The sequence below is a fragment of the Phaenicophaeus curvirostris genome, chromosome 1 (genome assembly GCF_032191515.1).
Source record: "Phaenicophaeus curvirostris isolate KB17595 chromosome 1, BPBGC_Pcur_1.0, whole genome shotgun sequence".
NCBI classification, from domain to species: Eukaryota; Metazoa; Chordata; class Aves; order Cuculiformes; family Cuculidae; genus Phaenicophaeus; species Phaenicophaeus curvirostris.
Genome location: NC_091392.1, coordinates 141,327,792 through 141,345,575, shown reverse-complemented (window position 1 = coordinate 141,345,575; position 17,784 = coordinate 141,327,792). Strand labels below are relative to the sequence as shown.

General features: G+C 42.6%; 2 protein-coding genes across 2 annotated transcripts in view; both read left to right on the top strand.

Annotated features, from left to right (window-relative positions):
- Positions 1 to 4,199: 4,199 nt before the first annotated feature.
- TXNDC9 (thioredoxin domain containing 9) overlaps positions 4,200 to 17,784 on the top strand; it is a 120,464-nt gene continuing 106,879 nt past the window's right edge. Inside the window, exon 1 of the mRNA XM_069876548.1 lies at positions 4,200 to 4,210. The gene's annotated coding sequence lies outside the window, so the exon portion shown is untranslated. The remainder of the gene's footprint in view (positions 4,211 to 17,784) is intronic.
- The window catches only part of REV1 (REV1 DNA directed polymerase), a 61,669-nt gene continuing 48,368 nt past the window's right edge, over positions 4,484 to 17,784 (top strand). The window contains exon 1 of the mRNA XM_069876376.1: positions 4,484 to 4,724. The gene's annotated coding sequence lies outside the window, so the exon portion shown is untranslated. The remainder of the gene's footprint in view (positions 4,725 to 17,784) is intronic.

Here is a 17,784-nt window from a genome sequence, read left to right as displayed (position 1 = left end):
CAGTGAGCAGCAACTGTTTGTCAGCTGAATGCTATTGAGTTTCTTTGCTTGGAGATAGGATGAGGATGGTGAGCCACCTTTTACGATATGACAAGCTTGGCTCTAGTAGAGTACAGTAATTTGCAGCAGTTTTCCCCTTAAACACAACTACCTACAGATCAGCAAAATATCAAGCAATGGAATACCCAGACTATTTTTTTCTCCTTTCTTTGTGGAACAGCAAAAGATTTGGCTCTTTGTTGGCCCTTGTGTTCATACACTCTGTGACAGCCCAACGTCACTTGGGAAATGCGTAAGAGTAGAAGGAACACAGAGAAGCGTCATCACAGGGAGAGATCCTTCATCAGTGGCTTTGCATGCCTTTTCTGACAATAAGAGATCCAGAGTTGATCTATATTTACACCTTCAGAGGGATGGCAGCCACAATCACTGCTCAGTCACGTCTTCCACACCAGACTGCAAGTAGCATGACACTGCGCCTCTCATATTTCACCTGGAAATTCCTTTCTGCTTAAGTAACTGAAATTACATCAGATGTCCTTTCTGTAAGCTGGAGCAGATTTTGACTCAGAAAGTGGAATTTATAGGTAAAGGTTACTCAACAATAATGACTACCTCATTGAGGTGCCCCAGCTAAGACCGCAGTCCCATTGAACTGAGGCATGTACATAGAGTGCCTCTCTCCCCAGCCCCAGGTTTGAGTCCAAACTCAGTGAAGACAAAAATGCTTTCACTGAATTCAGCACACTTTGAGCCAGGCTTCACCCTGTTCATAATTACCAATGAACAAGCACATGACCCAGTTCCCATTATGGCGACTATAACCCAAGGTGTTTCTTTGTCACCGCAGGAGCACGCTGGCGCAGATACATTTGCAACATGAGGGCTTTACAGGACATCAACAGGAGTAAATCATCTATATTTGGTCCTTTTTCTAAACTTACCTATTTTTATTCTCTTCTTTACATTAATTCCTTCCATCATTCTGTTTCTTCTTAAACTAATACTGGACTATTTCAACTAATCTTTGCTGAAAGTATTGTATGGCTACTTTAAAATTTTTCACTGTTAACTCTTACGCCAGCTTTACTTAACAAAACAAAGGAGTTGCCTCCCCATGCCTCTCTAAATAATTGTTGGTTCCTCTTACAATTTGCTTATATGTCAGCTTCTATTTAAAAAATAAAATATAATCATTGACTAACCATTTTAAAGCTGTTCTTGCTAGCCTAAATTAATCCCTATTCCATTTGACTTTCTGCCTTTCTGCTCCACAACTGCCCTCTAGAGAAATAGCTCTGTAAGGAAAAAAAAAATATACACATCCAGTCACGCAGTACTTTTAACAGTTAGTTTGCTCCAGACTGGCAAGGACTGAGACTAGTAGAGGCATTTCTCTGCAAAACTCAAAGATGCTAGCCCAGTGAAACAGGTATATTTTAGACAACCTAACTTCCTGAACAAATTATTTTTCAGAACCTTTTTTTTCCAGGTAATATAATTGCTGATGCAAACGAAGACAGAATGCAGTCAGCTACATTGTCTCCAAAACTTGTCAGGTTAAAGCTGGTCAAAATTCTAGTTAGTGCTTCCCTCTGGCAGGGAACACCCACATTTTAATGGAAAGTTTCCTTAAAATACTGACTGAAAGCCAAATATTTGGGATTTTCTCATGCAGGTGCTAGGAGGTTTCCTATATATATTTTTCTACCTGAAATTAAGAAACCATACCCTGGGTAAAACAACTAATGGTCAACCGACCTAGGTAGTCTTGAACTTCACTTTTCCTAATCTTGCGTGGATACTTTCAGCAGTATGTAACTAGCTATGGGGAAATGCATGGACATTCACAAAGGTTTTGGTTTTATTACGCAGCAAGGAATACAAAAATACTTGAAACTGTAACATTTTTCACAGAACAGCACAACTGTTCCACTGCCCTGGCAATGCATATGGATAAAAGAAGGTTCCACATAAGCACTTTTCTTATCGAGAGAGACGTGTATGGCCTCATCCCTAAAACTGAGTCCATGTGTGTAGACTGATGTGCTCCTAGCCTAACCGGAATTCTAACCGGAATCAGTGGGGACTGCTAGAAGATCTACTTAAGTGGATACAGTTGTAGGACTAAGGCCATTTTCTACTTATAAAACAAATAAGTTAGAATTCGAACAGGTAACTTAGTATCAGACAAGCTTTCTATAAGCAGCACAACTAATAGGCCTATTTTCCTAAGGATTTATTTCCCCTACATTACCATACCACAATTACACTTATGACAAAATTACATCCACTTTTCTTTCACTAGAAACCTGGGTAATCAGAACCTGGAGGTGTTCCAAGACTAGATTGGATGAGGCTATGAGCAACCTGATCCACTGGAAGGTGTCCCTGCCCATGGCAAGGGAGGTGGGACTGAATGATCTTTAAGGTCCCTTCCAACTCAAACCATTCTATGATTCTATGATCAATTAACATTAATTCTATGATGAACAGAATTTGGGTCCCTTCTGGCCCAAACCATTTTATGATTCTGCTGGTTGTCCAGAGGAGTTGCTACATCCCTGGAGGTATTCAAGGCCAGGCTGGTTGAGGCATTGAGTAACCTGATGCAGAGGAATGAGTCCCTGCCCATGGCAGGGGGATTGGAACCGGATGATCTTTAAGGTCCCTTCCAATTCAAACCATGCTATGATTCTATGAAGATTTAAAATTAATTCTATGATTAATTAAAAACTGTAGAATCACACACGAGGAGACAGCAGAGGTGATTCCCATAACCAGTGCATGAAGGGACCAAGTAGGTCCCTTTCCTGTGGGAGAAATCCCTCCTAGTGCGAGGCTGGTGAGACCTGACCCTGGTTCAGCCTCATTCCAGCCACTGGGACACAGCCAGGGCAGGGACAGTGCTGGTCCGCCACCCTCCCCAAGAGCCTGGGGCAGGTGGGGGATGCCCAAGTGGGGCTGGGGGAGCAGGCATCACAGCCCCAGTTGGTCCTTGGACACCAACCTTGCCAGCCCCACGGACACCAGCTCTGCTAGCCCTGTAAGCCCTCTGTGCTCACCAGGTTCTGCCCACTGGGGCACATGGACCCATCCCATCCCAGTGTAGAACCCTGTGCAGCCCTATAGGCTTGGGGAAGAGCAGCTGAAAAGAGAAGGACCTGGGGGTGCTGGCTGACAGTCGGCTCACCATGAGCCAGCAGTGTGCTCGGGTGGCCAAGGTGGCCAACAGCGTCCTGGCTTGGATCAAAACAGCATGGCCAGCAGGAGCAGGGTAGTGATTTTGTCCCTGTGCACAGCACTGGTGAGACCGCACCTCGAATACTGTGTGCAGTTTTGGGTCCCTTGCTACAAGGAGGATGTTGAGGCTCTGGAGCGAGTCCAGAGAAGAGCAACAAAGCTGTTGAGGGGGCTGGAGAACAAGTGATGGAGAGGCAGCTGAGGGAACTGGGGTTGTTTAGCCTGGAGAAAAGGAGGCTGAGGGGAGACCTTATCATTGTCTACAACTGCTTGAAAGGAGGTTGTAGAGAGGAGGGAGCTGGCCTCTTCTCCCAAATGACAGGTGACAGGACAAGGGGGAATGGCCTCAAGCTCCGCCAGGGGAGATTTAGGCTGGACATTAGGAAAAAATCTTTCATGGAAAGAGTCATTAGGCACTGGAACAGGCTGCCCAGGGAGGTGATTGAGTCACCTTCCCTGGAGGGGTTTGAAGAACAGGTGGATGAGGTGCTGAGGGGCATGGTTTAGTGATTGATGGGAATGGTTGGACTCGATGATCCCGTGGGTCTTTTCCAACCTGATGATTTTATGATTCTGTGATTCAAGGGAGGTTCAGACTGGATATCAGGAAAAATTTCTTCACCGAAAGGTTCGTCGGGCAGTGGCAGAGGCTGCACAGGGAGGTGGTTGACTAACATTCCCTGGAGGTATTTAGAGACGGGTGGATGAGGTGCTCAGGGACAGGGTTTAGTGGCGGCCAGGCGGCTCTCGAAGGTCTTTTCCACCGCAGCCATTCCCTGACACGCCCGCCCGCCGCCAGGGGGCGCCCCGCGCCCTGCGCAGCCGCTCGGCCCGGGGCGGGGCGGGGCGAGAGAAGGACCCGGCGATTCCGCCGGGGCTCGCGCCGCGCCCCGCCCCGCCCCTCCCCGCCGTCACGTGCCGGGAGCGAGACCAGCCGCGGGAGGCGCCCGATTGGCCGGCGGGAGGGGCCGGGCCGGGCCGAGCCGAGCGGGGGCCGCCAGGGGGCGCGCGCGGGGAGGGAGCGAGCCGCCCGCCCGCCCGCCCGGCTGACTGGGCCGGGCTGCCCGGCGCGCGCGCCGCTCGTTGGCCGTAGGCGGCGGTTGGCGGCGCGAGGCTCCCCTCGTGACGCGCCCAGAGGAAGGGCGGGCGGAGGAGGAGGAGGGCGAGGAGGAGGAGGAGCGGCGGCGGCGCGGCTGCTGCTGGCGCCGCTGCTGCTACTGCTGGGGGGACACCGAGAGGAGGGAGGAACGGGAAGAGACCGTAGCTTGGGCTGAGCGCTGTGGAGGAGGAGGAGGAGGAAGAGGAGGCGGCTGCGCGCCTGCGTCCGCGCCGGGGGGGGTGAGCGGAGAGCCGCCATGTGAACACCCCCACCCCCCCCCCCAACAGACACACACACTCACGCACACACACACCCTCCATAGGGCCCGGCGGGGCTGGCGGCGGCGGCGCCCCGGGAATGCGCGTCTGGGACGCGGTGAAAGGTGAGCGGCGGCGCGGGAGCCTTCCCCTCCCCTCCCCCCCCCCCCACCTCCCCTTCATGGCCGACCAGCCATCGCTGGGCCCCTGCCCTGCCCCAGCCCCTGCCCCTCTCTGGGCCGCGGCCTCGCCCCCCCCCCCCCCCGCCCTCCTGCCCCTTATCTCCTCTCCGCGGGGCGGGAGGTGGGGGGCGCGGGGTTATGTAACCGGCGCGGGGGCAACGCGTAGCCCGCGCGCGAACGGGAAGCGCGGGGCGGGGGGGGACGCACAGGAGGGAGCCCGAGCGCAGCACCCTCCTCCGCGCGCGCCCCCCGCCGGGGGGAGGGGGTCAGGAGCACACACACACCCCCAGCCAGTGTCTGTGTGTGTCTGCGTGTCAGACTCTGTGTGTGTGTCTGTGTGTGTGTCTGCATGTCAGTGTCTCTGTGTGTGTTTGCATGTCAGAGTGTCTCTGTGTGTGTGTTTGCATGTCAGAGTGTCTCTGTGTGTGTGTGTTTGCATGTCAGAGTGTCTCTGTGTGTGTGTGTCTGCATGTCAGAGTGTCTGTGTGTGTGTGTCTGCATGTCAGAGTGTCTGTGTGTGTGTGTCTGCATGTCAGAGTGTCTCTCTGTGTGTGTCTGCATGTCAGTGTGTCTCTGTGTGTGTGTCTGCATGTCAGTGTGTCTCTCTGTGTGTGTCTGCATGTCGGTGTCTGTGTGTGCTTGTCAGTGTTTGTGTGTTTCTGCATGTGTTTGTGTGTGTCACAGTGAGTGTGTGTTTCTGTATGTAAATGTGAGTGTCAGTGTGTGTCTGCATGTCAGAATGTGTATGTCTGTGCACGTCAGAATGTGCATGTCTGTCTACACGTGTCTGTGTGTCAAAGTGAGTGTCTGTGTGTCTGCGTGTCAGAGTGTGTGTGCGTGTCAGTATGTGCCTGCATGTCAGAGTGTCTGTCTCTGCATGTCTACATATCAAAGTGAGTGTCTGTGTGTCTGCATGTCAGAATGTGCGTGTCTGCGTGTGTACATGTCAGAGTGTGTCTGTGCGTGTGTGTGTCACATGGGGCCTGCGCCGCAGACACAACACGGCTCCCCGAGGCAGAGCCAGAGCGGTGCTTTGAGTTTTTCTGCCAGCTAAGGGGTCATTGCAGGGAAATGGGTTGAAGAAGGAGGAGGAGGGGAAGGAAAGCCCAAGCTGCTGGTTGCAGCTTTGCCCTTTCGAATGCACCATGCGCTGTGGCGCTCAGTGGTAGCAGCGCGTATCTTGTCTGCGGTTTTTCTGTCATGCTTGTCACAAGTTGTTATTTGCTGAGCAATAGTGCTTGGTGTGTGCTGAAAGGAGGGACGAGGACCTGTGCTTACAACACCGAGGGACAAATGTGTTCAGTGGTGCTGCTTCTCATCCCTTCCCCATCTAATGTTGATGCATTTTGTTGTACAGTTACCATTGACTTGACCTGTGACACTCCCTGATGGGAGGTACACAGTAATGGCATGTTAACCTTAAGAAGGGAGGGAAAGATAATATCACAAGCACAAATTTTTTTTGGGTAACAAATCTGTGTGTTTTATACTGTAATATTCCATTTTTTCTGATGCTTCAGAATTAATGTCAGGCTTCAGAATGACGAGGCTCTGAATACTCTGTTAATGAGATATTTTCCTCATGAAAAGATGAGTCTATGTTTTTTCTGCATCTTGATTTAAAATCCAGGTTCAATCTCAAATTTGATACTGTAGTCCAAAGAATCAAAAGCAGGGGGTTGTAATTTTACAATCTGAATTCTGTATTTATTTAGATGCTATTGTTGCTCAGGTAGAACTGTTACAGACAGTCACCGAAATACCGTTAGTTGCAGGAGGTTATAGTTGAAATTTATTTCTGAAATAGTTCTGCCTTACTAAGATTTATAACACTTAACACAGAAATCCAAATCTCTGGCAAATTCCTTACCGTGTTGTCTCAAGTGTGCAGTTCTTAGCTATTCCCACCATATTGGTCTTTTCATTCAGCTCATTTCTGCTGCTGGACAATGTACCAAATCCCTGTTAGTAAATAATCCCAAACTGTCAGGCTGGAGGTCATTGGTAGGACGGTATTAGTAGAGGCGCAGTGTAGATACCTGCCTTGTGACTCACCGATGTTTAACTACTTGAAGATAGATTGGCTTAGAAGTAGAGCTCTAATAGGAAAAATACATTAGCATATTTCAAGCCTCAATAATAAACTGATAGTACATTTTTTCTATGTACAATATATGTGTCTTCAATACATTATTCAGTAAGTGGCCTTTCAAATATAGCACTAGTCCATCTTTCTGGATAGCATGTACATACTCAGACTCAGCCTGTTCTGTGATAGTGATAGCGTCCTGTAACTGAGTGCTGATTTTGATTAGTTTTTTCTGATCCCTTGTCTCAGATGTCTTTTTAAAAGAAGTTTCCTGGCAAATTTTCTATCCTTCTGCCATCCATTTCAGTTACAAGAGAGATTACAAAGAAAAGTAAGAATGACTCAAACACAACAAAGGTAGAAAAAATAAGTGTGATTACATGGGCCTTTTTTTAATAAATCAGTTGTTCAGGAAAGCAGGAAAAGAATAACTTGCCTCACCCTGTAATGTGCTTTCCCTGTTTAATTTGTTAGCTATTGTTTATTTCACGAAGAATTATATATTTTTTTTTTAATATTGAACATTTTTCTGTTTTAATTGAAGATGTATATTACTGTTACCAAGATCCTTGTCAGCTCTTAGCAGCGTGTTTGTCTGGTACAGATCTAACAAGGGACTTCAATATCCAAATGTTGAAACCCTCCCTCAAGAATACAATCTAGATTAATTTGGTGATAGTGACATGTGTTTACCTAAGCATAGCAGAATGAGAAAGAACTAGAAGCGATTATAAATGTGAGTGGCCATGGACTTATAAAGAAAGTTGAAAGTAAGAAAGCAAAACTAAGTGGATGCAAAAGAGCATGAGGAATTTTAAAACATTTAATATAGTATACTTGTGGAGGTGTCTTTTTTTAAGAGGTAAATTAATGTAGTGCTTCTCCCTGAGAGCCGCTTTCTGCTCTGTTGTGGAAACCAGGCAACATTTTAATTGGAGACACAGATGTTTATAGGGAGGAGGGCCTCCCACAGCTGTACCCACCTCATCCCTGCCCTCCTCTATTTCTGTTTTTCATGTGGAGTAACTGGTGCTCCTAAGGTAAAAGTCAGAATTAGGAAACCCTTCTTCATTCTTGCTGTTCAGTGGAAGAGAGGTGAGTGTGTAGAACAGCTCAGATGATGGGCTGTGATGGCAACTTCATTCCCTGTGGCTTATATTTTCAAAATTAACTAAAGGGCTGCTGCTACTGTAGTTAAGGAATCTGTTATCATAAATTTAATCTAGGTGGTACTTTTAGTTTGGTATTCCCATGGAAAGGATACTTCTGTATTCTTAGCTCTAAATGCATCAGCAGGCTGTGGTCACTGAATTTCACAGTTAGTTTTTGGGGAAAGTAGTATTATATTCATTTTATATTTTATTAATTTTTTTAAACTAATTTCCTATCGCAAAGCTTCAAAACTCCTGTTCATATATTGGTCCTATTCAATGGTGCTGAAGTTGGTGGTTTGAAATTCATTTGCTTGTGTAAGTAAAGCTTTTCCATATTGTGGTCAACTCTTTTGTGTTGTTTTTGCTGTCTGTTTTCCGCTGTCTGTAAATACTTTAACCAAATCCCAACAGGAGGGAAACTACCAGCTGTATCCTCCTTATTTGGTCTGTTTGAATTCATGCAGACCTTTTCAGCTTCTTGATTTATGAAAGTAAATAATCTTGAAAAAGAGAAAGCTAATTTTGCTCTGGAGAAGACACTGCTCAGGTACCTTGCCGAGTCATTCTTGCAAATGCAAGTGGATTGCTTTGAATGCCAAAAAGTGAAAGCAGTGCTGAAGCTTCCCAGAGTAGGATAGAGAACTGCTCAAAGTTTTTTTCATATTAATTTAGAAATTGTGGCAGGGTGAGGTATGCAGTGTATTATGGCAAGATCCTGGGGACTGTTGCTAATACTTTTGGTCAGTTTCTAGATGTAAAGTGATTAACCGGAGTAAAATATAAGGTTCTGTCCACTGTGTTCATGACTTCATCTTTTTGAGGTGACTCAGATCAACTGTTAGTCCAGGGCATGATGAGTCAGCTTCTTGGACAAGTGGTTGTTCTCCAGTGACATCATTTTGGAAACCTAGGAGCTGTTGGTGTTCAAAGGAAACCATGAAATTGCTGATAATTCTTACAAATAGAGAAGCCCATGATTCCTTGGCATGTAAGGTAAATGATTAGTGCTGTTTACCAAGTACAGTAAGTGTGTTATACCATTCTGTGGTTTTGAATGCAATTCTCAGTTGAATTGAATAACTGGAATAATAGTCTGTATTGACAGGATACAGTTCTTGGTTTCTGAATCTGCCTGTTTTCAGGAAACATTAGAGAATTGGGAAGTTGGAAAGAGTGGCTTTTCAGTCTCTTGTTTCCTAGAATTCCAAGCTGAAATTACATTTTTTTTGTTAAACAGTTCCTTGAATCCTCTTATAAAACAATACAGGGGGAGGGGAGTAGTAATGACTTTTCACTCTAATTTTTGGGCAATCAGGAATTTGAAGTTGTACAAGTTCCCTCTTCAGATTGATTCTCATAATTTCTGTGTTGATTTTCAAGCCAAGTTCTACAAACTTGGGCCATTTTTAGTCTGTAGCCTTTTTGTATGGATCTGTCTCCACTAAGAAGCAGTCTAACACTGTTTGGATGTCAGAGGTACTTAAAATACCAACTTAAAACTACTTCAGGACAAGAATGTAATTCAGATTTGAATTTTATTTAGGGATCCTAATGAATTAGAGTGTTTTTGTCTTGTCCTCAGAACTGTGTTTTTCCAGGGAAATGCTGTACTCTATCTTTTCACCTTCGTTTAAAGATAGAAAGAAGCACGAGAGTATATTTCATCAGATCAAAGGTTCACCTAGGTAATAGTAAAGAAACATACATCGAGATACTTTGCCTTTATATTCTGAGTTCCTGTAGTTTGTTACCTTTCTATACCAAAAAAACCCCACTTTTTTATTTCAATAATTCATTTGTTCACCCCATATGAATTCTAAGCATTATTGGTGTCCTGTGTCAATGAATCCATAGATAAACCAAGCAGTAAATGAAAAAGTACGTCTATTTGTTTTGATCTTGCCACCTCCTAGTTTCACCTGATTCCTCCTAGTCTTGTTGGTCTGAGTTGATGATAAAAGTAATACCCATGAACTAAAGAAAGATATAGAAAATTTGGGTAGAAACTTAAAACTTCAAGTCTAAGCATAGAAGCCATATCTTGCGAAGATTTACTTCACAAAAGATTTTGCAACTTTGACAGTTTCAAAGGCAAATCCAGAAAAATATTTAGGAACCTGAGTATACGTTGTCATTTGGAATTAAGTGATGTCATTCAAAAGCTGCCATGAACAGAAAATGTAGCTATTTAAATACTGAATCTGTAGTTGTCAGTATTTTGTTAGTGAAGTTACTTGATTTCCTGGAGTTTTGCTGCCGTGTGTATTTAGTGCTGCCGTGTGTATTTAGTGCTGCCTGTGAGTGGTGGTCGTCCTTAAGATCTGATGTCTGCTACCATTTGAGATTTGCAAAGTGCATGTCTTAACGCTTCTTTTTCTCCTGACAAGCCTGGCCTGATCAGCACCTGCTCAGTGTATACTGATAACATTGAGTTGAGCATAAAGTACAACTGCCCTGGGCAGGTTTGTTTCCATGCCATTCTTTATTACCAAAGTGGTACTGAGCAATCAAATTGGTCAGCAACAAAGATAAATTTGTTGTGTGTATACATTTGCACGTGTGTGCACATGGACATACAGGGAGACACATATTTCCAAACAAATTCATAAACTCAATCAAAAACATGTAGCCTCTTTTGACAAGATTTCCCCAGTCTACTGGCCTGAAGTGTAGGGAGTCTGGAGAAGTTGAAGATTTTGTGCGTCAGAGGTTTTTGTCAGCATAGTTCTTCTGAATTTGATGTTGACAACTTCAAAATGCTCACAGATTCCTTGCTTTGATCACCTCATTAAAATTTTCCAGTTATTTGTTTTGAACGATTAGACCTCCACCTACCGACTTTTTCTGCCTTGTTGGGTTTTTCTTTAGCTTTACAAGGATGCTTCCTTCAGCTGTGCTTAGGAAGTCCTAAATCATTCAGCAGCAGTGACTCTTCTCATTATTTGGGAGGAGGGATCATGGTTTACTAATGCTACTACTGACTGCTTGGCCTGTGCCTCGATATAGGGTTCTTGTGTAAAATGAGGGTTGTGGGAGAGGATTGTCGTCAGACTGAGGAGTGCACAGACTTAAAACTTCCTAAACAAGTTCTCTTGCTTTTTTTTTTTTTTTTTTTTTGGTAGAAAAATGAACACCCCACTCTTCATTTTCGAAGTAGTGCAGTTCTCTGTTTTCAGATACTATAGACGGCTAAACATAGAGGCTTGAAGGAAGAATACCCAACTTGTGCACTCATTTTGCTTATTGTTTCGGATACTCAGGTCCAAGAGAGAGAATTTCATTTTGGTGATTTACAATCCATTTACTGTGTTGCTATTGAAAATCCTAATTCCATATGCTATGCTTCTTATTCTCATTTTACTTAATAGATTTTATTCTGGAATCTAGGCATTTAGAAGCTGGCTTAAAGATTGCGAATGTGCTAAGTCCTCTTGGGCCCCAGAAGAATATAAATGTGGAAGAGAAATAATAAAACCAGTTGCTGAAGTCTGCTGAAACTTGAAAGTATATTGTGGCAATAAGAACAGTTTTATCAAAGAACTGGTGTTTGAGCTAAACGTGAATTGAGCTACATGGTTAAATACAGCAATGAAAATCTGTGAAGAGCCAGTCATCACTGAGGAACTCTGAAGAAGGGGAGGAAGTTTCACCAAACAATGCAGAAATGTTGAAACTGAAGCGAGAGTCTTCTGTGAGAGGAAGAAAAATTCACCCAAGTTAAACTGCTACTTGTGACAAGCACTAAATGGACTGTAGCTGCTACTGAGTGTTATTCCTAGAGGGGAATGAAACATTGACAGTTTGTCTCAAATTAAATCTGGCTTGCTATGTTTCAAAGAACTAACCCATCTCGCGTGGAGTGTATAAAAGCAAAAAGAGTTATCTTCTTGAAAACAGGTTGCTCAGAACTGATGCAGACTGTGCAGTGATGCTAGTTTCTGTACCGCATGCTCATGATTCCTTAAGTTGTGACATTTAAAACAATGGTCTATCCTGGACTCCAAGCCAGTTGTGGAAAGGTCTAAACACTTCTGTCTTCTATAGCTCTTGTGTGAATACTTACCTGCTGTACAACTACTTTAGGTCATTGTGATGATATGCCAGCAAAAGTAACGTGTATTTCTAAGTTGTTCCTTGTATGTAAAGTATTTAGTCCTTGATGTTAAAGTAAACTGATCTGAAATAAAGACAATTTTCAGTTGCAGAAGTAGTCAGTTTGAAAACTGGATTAGTTTAGCAGACAGTTTCTGTGTCTTTTTCTGGGCAGTGATTGAACTGAAGGTCAGAATATAACTTCTTTGCTGTCAAGCTCAAATGAAAGTGTGCAACACAATTTTAGAATAGCCATCAACTCCATAAGGAGCTGATTCTGAAGAACTTGGTTCTTTCCATGCTTTATGTGGGCTGTATGGGATTTCACCTTTTTGGCAAATGCTATGGATGTTCATATTTTAGAAAAATACTGTTTCTAAATTTCTCGTACTTTCAGTTTTGCATTTAATATTTAATTTGTCCAATATTTTCATGACTTTTCTTAACTAATTTATAATCGTAGGTTTACTCATGGGGATGTAGTAGGGAAGTTGGGGAGACAGATATTTTTCAAATGTCCTTCAGACAAATTAATATTTATTTCTTTAAAATATCATCAGAGATTGACTTGCAAAACAAAATTTACTGGTTGACCCTATGACATCAGGTGCTGTAGTTAGAAGTGATTATCATATGGGCACATGTAGCTTCAGATAGGGATTGGACATAGCACTTCTTAGCTACCCAACTGTAACTATTTTCTCCTGTCCTGTGAAAAGGTGAGGTAGTGTACCCCTCTTGTTTATTGAGGTGGGGGCACATAAGCAGGACTAGTTAGTGAAGAGTAGCTACCTCATTGCAACTCCGTACCCACATTTACACCACAGTTTGGTTATAGCCGTGACGCTAAAGTTGTTTTCTAGAAATGGACAAGATAATCTTAAGATCCCACTGGCAATGAAAGGATCAGCCCCATCCATTCTTCTTTTCTGCCCTGGCTACTTTGGCTTTAGTCTGTTGCTTCAGTGAGTCATTTGAGCTTGCTGAACTGACAGGAAATTAACCCTTGAAATTATGTCAATTTTCAGTTGATTTACTGGGCTGAATTCCATATAGCACCAGTATGACCATAGGGGTCGTTTGAGTTTGGAGGTAGCGTAGAGGTTGGGAGGAAAGAATAAAGCCTTTTAGGCCAGCAGAGGCTGAAGAGCAGAACCACACATTCTGGTGACAGTCAGACATCAAGTTGACTCAACCCTCTTGTGAAACTTCACTATGAGAGTTTTATTTCCTGCCTAGAATAAAATTCAGTTGCTTTGCAGCATACTAATTAGTTTATGTTAATAGGGAACAGCATTCTTAGCTCTACAGTGTCTAAAATCACAGGGATCGGGGATTTAAAAATACCTTACCTTAAAAAAAACAACCTTTTGAACTATGTTTTGAACTTTCTTTTGCTTGATTCTGAACTTTTCAGTAAGTGGTAGAAAACTATTTTAGACCCTGTAGCAGCAGCTCTTTTCCAGAAGACTCATCCAAAAATAGTACTCTCTTATGATGAAAAATGTGTAAACATGTAAGACAGCTCTTCCCTCAAATAGCTTAGAGACTAGTGCCAAGTGGCGTGGTGAGTTTGATGTGGGAGCTGTAATGTGGATGCATAAAACTCAAGCAGGCCACAAACTACCCACTTGGTGGAAACCGCTTCTAAGCCCTGCATGGCTGGGATGGATTCAACCTACAGTTCAAGCAAAAGATTCTCATACTCATTAGCAGTGGCCTGAGCTATCCGTACTTCTGTTAGCATTAGAGTTACATCTTCAAGAATAAGGCTTGTGGTGTTTGAATATGTTGATCGCATCAAGTTCTTCAGTATTAGAAGGCATTGCCAGGATGTTCACTCTGGTCAGAAAAGCTAAACAGTTGTTACTACATGTTCTACTTAAATGTAGGTTTAAGTTACCTGAAACTGGATTACCTGGATTAGGAGTTTCTTTTGCCATGTATTTAGACGTAAGTGTGGCAGGGTTATTTGTTCAGTCACTGTACTTATTTGTGCAGCCTCGTTTTGTCTTTGGAGCTAGTTCATGTGTTTTCCTGTAGTGCGAAGCCTTAACATTTATATTCTGCCAGATTTAAGTTGGCTACTTGAGGAGGCAACAGAAATGTCTCTGCACCATATACCTGGAAAAGGAGGTGTTGAGGAATATAACAGAGACAACTCAATTTTGGGTAGGACTAGTGCTGACCTGGAATTAAAAAGCCCATGAGGGTCTGCGTTCACTTTTTTTATAGAGTTGTGGAGATCTGTGTCCTGTGCTTCCAAATACTTTTCCCTGTAATACCTGTGGATTTGGTCTGGATTTGTCTATTATCTGTGTTACCCCAACTGCCCCCGATAATGGAAGGTCACTTGTCTTACAACTACATCATCTGCAATTTGAAGTATTTTAAAGAAATAACTTTTCTGCACCAGTCTGTGTGCTATGGATCAGATTAAAAAAAAAACGCTAACATCAACATTCACATCTGTGCAACTCTTCTAATACACAGAGGCATATTTATAGAATTCATAAAATGTAGACTTAACATTTCATTCCATTACTTGATCTGTAGGCTTTGATTAACAGTCTTTAATAATAGGATTAAGTGATTGCGGATTGGGAAGCATAACAGTAGGCCTATGAAGCAGTGTGCAAAGGGATGTTACATGTGTATTCCTAGTAGGCTATCAGTCATTCAAAGCATCAAAACTTAGTTTCTCTTGTAGCTTTAGTTTTGAAAAGGGTTGCTCAACAGAAATTTTGTTTTTAGTTTAAGAGCCCTATTTTGTAGAATGGACAGATTTTACAATTTGTGTGTGGCCTAGAAAGAGTTGCAGGGCCAGATTATGTTGATTTTGACCACAGGAGTTCTTAACTTGACTTTTTTCTTGAAAGGTAGTTTCTTTTGCACTGAAAACTTGGATTCTGTTCCTAGGAATGCTGTTTCTATCCTTGCAGGCTTTTGTGCAGTTTAATGGGGATTTGGTTTTTAAGTGCTTAAGTTTCTTAGTGTTCACAGATCCAGAATATGAGTGTTTCAGTTTTATTTACAATGCTTTTCTCTGGCTGAAGGGTCACTTTATATCTTATCCTTCAGGTTCTAGACATATTCTGAAAACTCGTAACTGATGGTTTGCTTTCACTAGGTCCCTATGCATATGCGCTCTTGATTTGTGAAAACAGAGATAACTATTCTGAAACAAGGTAGGTACTGTAATCACAAGAAGGGTGAACTCCTTGACTTGATCTCTCACCACCACTTCAGGGGTTCTTTACAAAGCATTTCTGTTACTCATCCCTTCATCATGGTTCCTTTAGAGGAAGCTTCATGCCACCCTTACATTTCTTGTTTCATGAACCAGTGAGCACGTTTCAAATCTTGCTTACCTTTTCCTCTGATTCAGTATATCCTGTGCAAGATGTCTCTGGCCCTTACTTGTTCCTTAGGGTTCTGTAACATAGCTGTAATAAAAATCACACTAAGCACAAGTCTTTAGCAGTAGGGATTCTCCTTAGACTGGAAACCAGAGTTCATCATTCAGTTCCTGGAATTACAAAGGGAGGAACTTGTCTCCCAGGTTTTCATATCAGCATTAAGAGAATAACCCTTAACTCTCAGGACCTGAGCCAGAGGCCTCTAGTAATCATTGGAGTGTATACCATGTTCCCAGCTTGTGTGTTTGGAATTGAAATGGACTGGCTGAGTCAAAAATCACATCTGCCAAGGAAATAGTAAATCATTATCCGATGTTGTAAGTAGGCATTACAGCCCAGCTTGTCTAGGTTTGCAGGCTTTAGGAAGGCAGATTTTGAGCAGTTAATGTATTATGTTTTAACACACTTATCTTAAGTAGTTTTGTTTTGATTTTTTTCTAGTTTAACTCAAACTAGGCACGTACCCATGATTCTAATTTTGATTTTCCTTACTGGTTGTGCTCTTCTGATCTAATGGCTTTTAGTAGAGATCTTTTCTTTTTTTCATCCTAGTGTCCTGAAGAAACATTAAATGTGTTTTGAGATTTCAGAAAGGCTTTCTCTCGTGAAGGCAGTTCTTTGGTTTATCAGGCATTAGATACTTCAGTTTAAGCAAGAGGCTATCTGTATAGGTGTCAGTAACTACCTATCAAACCCTGTGTTCACTAGAACTTGGTGATTGGAATGAATAACACCTTTATTAGACTGATGTTGCGGTCGCCTATAGTGTGCTTTTCACACAATGTTGAAGGTTCTTTGGGTTTTTTTCAAGGTTAGTGTTTTGTTTCATATGAGATTTTCTTTTGATAGACTTAAAGTCATAGAATAGCCCAGACTGGAAGGCACCTAAAAAGACTATCTAGCATTTTATGGATAGGGAGGCCTAGATGAGATTATAGAATCATAGAATCCCTAGGTTGGAAAAGACCTTTAAGATTATCAAGTCCGACCGTGCCATTACTAAGTCATATCACTAAGCACTTATTCTCCTCATCTTTTAAATACCTCCAGGTACCATTGCATCCTGTTCAATTGCAGCTTTAAAACCTCCGGTTCTGAGGCCTGTACCATGTCCCTGGGGAGCTTACTCCAGTGACTGACAGTTCTCACAAAAAAAATCTTATATCAAGATGAAGTCTCTCTTGGTGCACTTTTCACTCATTGCCTGTTGTCCTGTCCATGTGGCTTCTTGTGAAGGGAGACCCTCTGTGCTTTTCGTAGCCACCCTTTAAAACTTTGTCGTTCTTTCTATAAACAAGGAGAAAGGGTAATCAGTAGCTAAAATTCTGGTGTCTCTTACAAGCTCATGTACTGATACGGTATCTGAAAACACTGAGTGACTTTTTTTTGAGTAAATTGGTTTTTTCCTTGAACATTCACTTCTGTTTTCTCCAAGAACTTCTTAGCTGAAAGTGATAAACGTGCATTATAGTTGACTTCAGCTGATGGAAAAATACAAATTTTCCATATGAAAGAAATCATCTAGCCATTTCCGGTATGTACTGTCCTCTACAGGAAAAAAGACAGTTTTGCATTTTGTGTGGTCACCTCTTCTCATTTTTCTCACTGCTCCTTGAGAGTTCTGTGGTATCTAGTAGATATAATCCAAACCACTAAAAATTAATTTCAGAAAGCCAGCATCTTGGAAATGGATCCCTGGGTAAGAAATGCAGGTATGTAGAGAGACAATACAAAATGCTGAGGAGAAGTTGCTCTGTTTTGGTTGTTGGTGTAGAGCTTATCTTCTTGTCTTGATTAATCTTCATAATCATATGCGTATGTATAGGTTACATATAATTTACAACTATTGCAACTATAGGAAGAATAGAAACGGGTGCATCATGATCTACCTATGTTTGCAGAGGTCCTGAAACATACAACTGAAGTTTGTCTTTTTCAGGCAGTTATCCCTGCTTTGACTGTAATTCTGCTGTTGCCTAATTTGGTGTATTTGCAGTATTCCATGAAAATAATCATATTTGTGACAATTTTACTGTAGCTGTGTCTTGTTCCTGCAATCAATCTCATGACTGCAAGAACTTGCCTGCAATCCAAGATAATTTAAGTGGATTTCAGTCTGCCTGCTTGGTAGCTCTAGAACAAAAGGTATTTAAGAGACGATTACTAGAATTCAGCTTTCAGCCAAGTTCAGAGGAAATGAAATTTTACAGTCATAAATGAGACAGTCACCAGAACAGCACAGTAGAAGG